This window comes from Haliotis rufescens, unplaced genomic scaffold, assembly GCF_023055435.1.
Source record: "Haliotis rufescens isolate VD_foot unplaced genomic scaffold, xgHalRufe1.0.p SCAF_4, whole genome shotgun sequence".
Taxonomy (NCBI): domain Eukaryota; kingdom Metazoa; phylum Mollusca; class Gastropoda; order Lepetellida; family Haliotidae; genus Haliotis; species Haliotis rufescens.
The window spans coordinates 3,859,817-3,866,290 of record NW_025964112.1 but is presented as its reverse complement, the minus strand read 5'-3'; positions in this window follow the sequence as shown (position 1 = coordinate 3,866,290).

Genomic DNA, 6,474 nt, shown 5'->3' with positions numbered 1-6,474 from the left:
ACATTGTAGACAGACACACAGACAATAGTCTATTAGTGTCTCACTTCTGTACACACATAAACAGCTTTGTACAAATAAACATTGATAGAATGTACAGAACTATTCAATATAATAATGAGAGATTATCAGCAGAATATCCCACTGTTAAGTATATGATAAATTGTTGAATTAACATTAGATAAGGTTGAGAAATAATTGTGTGTTTTTTCAATACATCTTAGATTGGTGAGTCGTCTGCCGTGGTCTAGTGGTAGAGCGTCCGCCCGGAGAGCGGAAGGTCCGGGGTTCGATCCCCGGTCGGGTCATACCAAAAGACGTTTAAAGATGGTACTTGTTCGTTACCCTGTCTGTCGCTCGGCATTAAGGGCCTTAAACAACGACTGGTCGGCTCGGAGTCAGTATACTGTGTCTGAGTGGGGTATTCATGTTAAACTGCGGCATGGTATCTCAGTGGGCTAGCACTATAAATCGGCATCAGTCGGGACTAGTACAAGCAGCCACACACACACGTGCATGCACGTCGCTATATAAGTGCAATAATCTTGGACGTGACGTTAAACCCAATTTCACCTCACCTCGCTGAAGATAACCGGTCCATATTGTGTAAAAATAAACGCATTGCGCATTGAGGGATTATCTCCTTTAGCTGTAGGCGTAGTATAGAGCTTTATCACGCACTGACCTTGCAGTGCTGTACATCGTATCTTATTCAAGCTTTTATCACTGAGAGTGAGTGACTATCTCCCTTACCCGAACAGCTTTGCAATGTATCGTATGTTATTCAGGCAGCCAGCGAAAATGGTTCCAGGGAGGAATTCAGGTCAAGCATGTAACACGCACTCAATCTTTCTCCCTTCATTCGGCTATTGCAACTTATTGTTCAACACGATTAAATACCCGGCTTCTATAACGCATGACTTTGTTCAATAAACACAACAACGGGTTTGATAACTGAAATTTATAATTAGTTGTCTTCACAATCACATGTATGGTGCATATCGTGCACATTTGAGCACAGGTTCAGGTAGTTCACTTTATGTAAGGTATGATTCATACTGTTTCATGCGGCGGTTTACGGTTATGCATGGTTTATTGTATTGACAGTTGTTTTAACTTCCGGCAGACATTATACACCCGCATAAGTTCTTTGCTTCTGGATACATAGGAAATCAACATAATGGTCTGTAGTTTGCAATTATTTTCCTAAAACATAATACGGTGGCATGATATATTCACGATGTTTGGGTTGAACATAGTAACATACTTCCAATTTAAACCAGAATTAAGCACAACACAAACCCAGTTAACCAAACGGAACCATACACAAGAGTAGTGAGTGAGTTGGGTTTAACACTGCTTTGAATAGAATTCCACTTATATCACGACGTGTCAGCTTGATGTGGGAGGAAAGCCCGAAGTGATGCAGGTCTTAGACGTTCACCACTTGGGTGAAACCCACGAGCACGGATATAGTGCTGACAACATAATCGGGTCGAACCGTGATTCGAAAACAATGTCACAGGTTTCTGGCGTGCCCAAGGGACACAACTCTGCATAGCGAATTGCAGCGCCTTAGGCGACTGGGCCAACCGTGCCCCTGTACACACAACAAACTATCATACAAAGATGAGATATGTATTACGTAACATTCCATGAAGAAACAGTGGCAATATTACACTATCACAAACTACAAAATATATGCACAATAAGTGCAAAACACAGGAACATTCAAAATACAAAGGGGTACATTATAACTTTATTGTAAAACAAGTGTATTATAATGACATGGAAACAATATGAGAATTGAGCAAAACTATGGTAATGTTGTACATACAAGGAATTTGTTTATAATTGTAGATATGGTAACAGATCTTGGAAATTGTTTCTGGATAACTGTTGTTAAAAATTAGTAAGCATTTTTACTTTCTACAGAGTGTACCCAATTCTTTATCATTATTGACGATTATTTGTGATTCTCTTGCTTGGTCTTTATTTGATACAAGACAGTGCATAATGTTGCTCATCTTCTACGAAGTCAAATGTTTTACAGAGACATTGTTCCAATGGGGTTGGTGTTTTTGTATATCTACCAGTTTCAATGTTTAGTTTAGGATCACTTAAACGAAGCTTTGAGAAATGTGGCCTATGAGCTTTGTTTTTTGCAATAAGTAAGCAAATATTTAAAGATGACTTGACTAACCTGTATGTTCTTAACTTGCTGTAGAAAAAATGGGAATCCCTTAATGAATGCGTGAACATATTTTGAAATTTAGACTGAAGTTTATTTCAATGTATTCATTACATTTATTTGTGTTTACTATTTCAAAAGGTTGTTTAGACTCTTCAAAACAAGAAACGCAATACGGATATGTTTTGCCATAAAAGCATTCTTAGCGGACAAAGAAGTGCAAAATGAACATGTGTTACAGTATCAGTGACAAATGTCACGGATCAAAATGATCACAAGGACATGAAAACCATTAGTCGGGGAACACGTACGATTCAGAAAAAACGCGCAGAGTGCCTTAACAAAAGGGCCATGGAGCTGCACGTACTCCACGTGCAGCAGCACTATGACCGGTATTCAAGTGCAGGGTTTTTGATTGCCTGGCATCTGCGTCAATCGAACAGTGACATTTCAACAACATGAAAAGATTAACAGAAGTGCAAAGAAACAACGTCATTGTCCGGTTGCAGGGAGGGGGCTCCCGATCAGCCGTAGCCAGGGTTTTCAATGCAGCGCCCAGCACCATCACAATGCCATGGGCTCGGTTTCAACAACATGGGTCAACACGTGATCGGCCAAGGTCGGGATGACCAAGAGTAACCAACCCCGCCCAAGGTCGTCACATCCGATTGTGCCACGGGCAGGGCAGTCTTGCATCAACGAAATTCTGCCAATTGCAGCCAAGGGCAACGGTGTATTCCAGCAGGAATATTATATTATTTGTAGTAATAGTGCGTATATACCAAGTTCTGGCTGACAAGCCCAGTTACATGTTTTCCGGCCTTGGTTTTCCTTGTGTTCACCATTTACTTACTTACTCAAATTGGGAATTTGAACGTGCGCTTTGCGACATATGCGTATTTCGCGCACTAGACCGCCAGGCCATTTAGTGTTTGGTCGAAAAGGGTATGTCCGAAAAGGTTGGGCAACCTAGGTGGGGCTTTTAGGGTTGCTTACTTAATTTGGAGAACAAATTTGGAATTTTGAAATATGCCATTCACAAGGTGGAGGGGGGACTAAATGGAGTTCGTGTGTATTTATAGGACTGGTTTAGATTTTGAGGGTTTATTGGCAGCTTGTTTGTTGTATTTTTGTTTAGATGCGGCCGAGTAGGTCTGTTTTTATTAGATATATGCCTAGTGCTTTAAAGGTTTGTAAGTAATTTAGGGGGTTTAGTATCGTTGCTAGTGTCATTTGATTGTTGCAGTTTAGTGTTATTATTTCATGTTAATCTTTGTGCCATGCATGTAACTATAGGTAAATAAATATATATATAATATACTTTGTCTTTTCAACTAGTTTAGTTATATCAATAGCTTGGCGTGATTACCAATTTTGGCCTGAGAGTTATCGTAAACTACTCAAGACATTTCCTTTATATCGCCTCGGTATATTTCTATCATTCAGCATAAAAGAAAATTGTAAATTAAGACTGTTATGTATGTTATTTTCTAATCATTTTGGAATCGCGATACCTTGGCCCTGTACTTGGCATTATCAATGCTGCAGTTAAAGTAAAGCCACTGTTTCTATATACGTAATACTGATATTATTGTCAACGCGCTTGTGTTGACGGGGAATTAGCTGTTGTGGGAAAGAAGGACAAAATCGACATCACTGTCCCGGAACGCTTTATGCACAACATGTAAACAATAAACAACAATTGCACAATGAGCGGAATACCTGCTCTGACAACACAAACACAGCGATGAGCGGACCTTCCAGCTTAGGCGTACAAGAGGTGAGCGGAGCTCCAGCTCACCTCAGGGCGTTTCCTACGAGCGGCACATCCTGCTCGAGGTCGTCCCTATGCCAGCACTCGAAATACCAAGCCTGACTAACACCGTAGTAACTGTGTAATGGTAGCACATATATAGTAATGAACAACAATGGACACACAAAGAGACAACGACGTTGCTTTGGACATTGGACATATGGGCGTGATTAACCAACACAGTTCATGGGATGATCAATTAGGGCAATAAATGCCATACTATAAAAAGCAGTAGTTAAAGGGAAGTGATATGGTAGTCCAGGGATTAGCGCCTAAAACGTAATGACAATTAAGTTATGGAGACATGGCTACAGGGTAATTTGCCCTTGGAGTCAAATGTACTGCAGACAATGGTAGTCATAAATCAGTCGCTATGACATTATCAACAAAACAAATATGTGCTTCAAATAAGGGTATTATGGTCGTACATAATACTATGTCCTAATTTTACAGATATTTTAATTCACATGGCGTAGTAGAGATGACGTTTGCCCGGATAGGACAGGTATTTGGAATACGTTAAAAACCATTCTACCACAACATTGACGAAAGTTTGATTCTGATTGGTTTAAAAGAGGGTTTTTTAAACCAGTCAATACCTAAGTGTCAAGTTCAGCCAGCTCGAACTTAGAGGGGAAGAGAGAGAGTCATTCGTAATATGTATTACTTTACTGGGGTGATAGTTCAAACCAACTGCTACTTACGTGGACCTTCAAAATACCTAAATTCAAATACCCACATTTGCTTAACAGTTACCCCTGTCATGTTGATTTCAAAGGAATGATTTATTTGCGTGCATGCAGTGCAAATATACAACAGGTTGTGGTACAATTAAATATATTTCTTTGAAGGGTTATTTTATTAATTCTTTTCGAGAAAACACTATTTATTCTGTAACCATTATTTTGAATTAGTCAAGCTTGACAGTTACTTATCTTGAACTTGAGTAATAATTGTTACATTTTTCAGTACCCAACCTATTTTCTTCCGAGGACTGCCCTGTCCGACCGAGGATCAATTGTGGAATACGTATATACATTGAAAATATAACAGGTCAACGTCAGAGAATAACTAGCAATGAAAATGTGTCATCTTCGATTATTATTTGTTTCATATCTTCACTCTGTTATCATATATACATCATCACATACTTATATCTTATCACTAACTTTTCATTTACTTATCACATACTTATATATAACTTATCACATTCTTATCACTATCTTATCACATACTCATCACTAACGTATCACATACTTACCACTAATTTATCACATACTCATTACTAACTTATCTCATTCTTGTCACATACATGTCACTAATTTATCAAATACTTATCACATACTTATTACATACTTATCACTAACTTATCACATACTTTTCACTAACTTATCACATATTCATCACTAACTTAACTTATACTTATCACATACGTGTCACTAACTTATCACATACTTATCATATACTTATCACAAATTCATCACTAACTTATTACATACTCACCACTAACTTATCACATACTTATCACTAACTTATCACATATTCACCACTAACTTATCACATACGTATCACTAACTTATCACATATTCATCACTAACTTATCACATACTTATCACATGCGTGTCACTAACTTATCACATACTTATCATATACTTATCACTAACTTATCACATATTCATCACTAACTTATTACATACTCACCACTAACTTATCACATACTTATCACTAACTTATCACATATTCACCACTAACTTATCACATACTTATCACTAATTCATCACATACATAGAGAATACTACACTCATTCTCGTTAGATACCATTTTTACGAAACGAGTGGACTTTCTATGGTATCAGATACCATAGAAAGTTCACGAGTTTCGTAAAAATGGTATCTAACGAGAATGAGCGTGGTATTTTATTTATTACCCACGATAAATATGTATGTAAGTGTAAATACATAGCAACTTTCGTTCGTTGACAGACAAAACTGAAACCGGTTGCAAAATCTGGTTGCGCATGAATATTGATATATGCCCAAATATGGGCATTGTTGACATTTCTATGAATACGCATTAACAACATACGCCTGCAGTTGTGTTTGCAAACAAAACAAGACCGACGCTCAAGATCCTTTTGGAAATTATTCAACTTATGGTAATTCAAGCGCCATGTTGTTAGTGCGAAGGACACCTATATGGAAATTTGAAGAGTCACATTAGCGCCGCGCTTTGAATATCGGACTAACAGTCGGTCACTCGCACTGCCGGTGTCCAGTCTGTGCAATCAAAATGGTTCGGTTTCCTTTATCTATCAGCTGAATTTATATCATGTTCGTACCATTTTGGAAGAGGGAAATCAGAGTGTTCATGTTAACTGTACCACCCTATAATGAACACGTGAAAATCAACAAACTCAAGTCTGCTTGCATGTCAGTGACAGCTTCGAACGATCGAAGGGCAAGGTCACCACCGG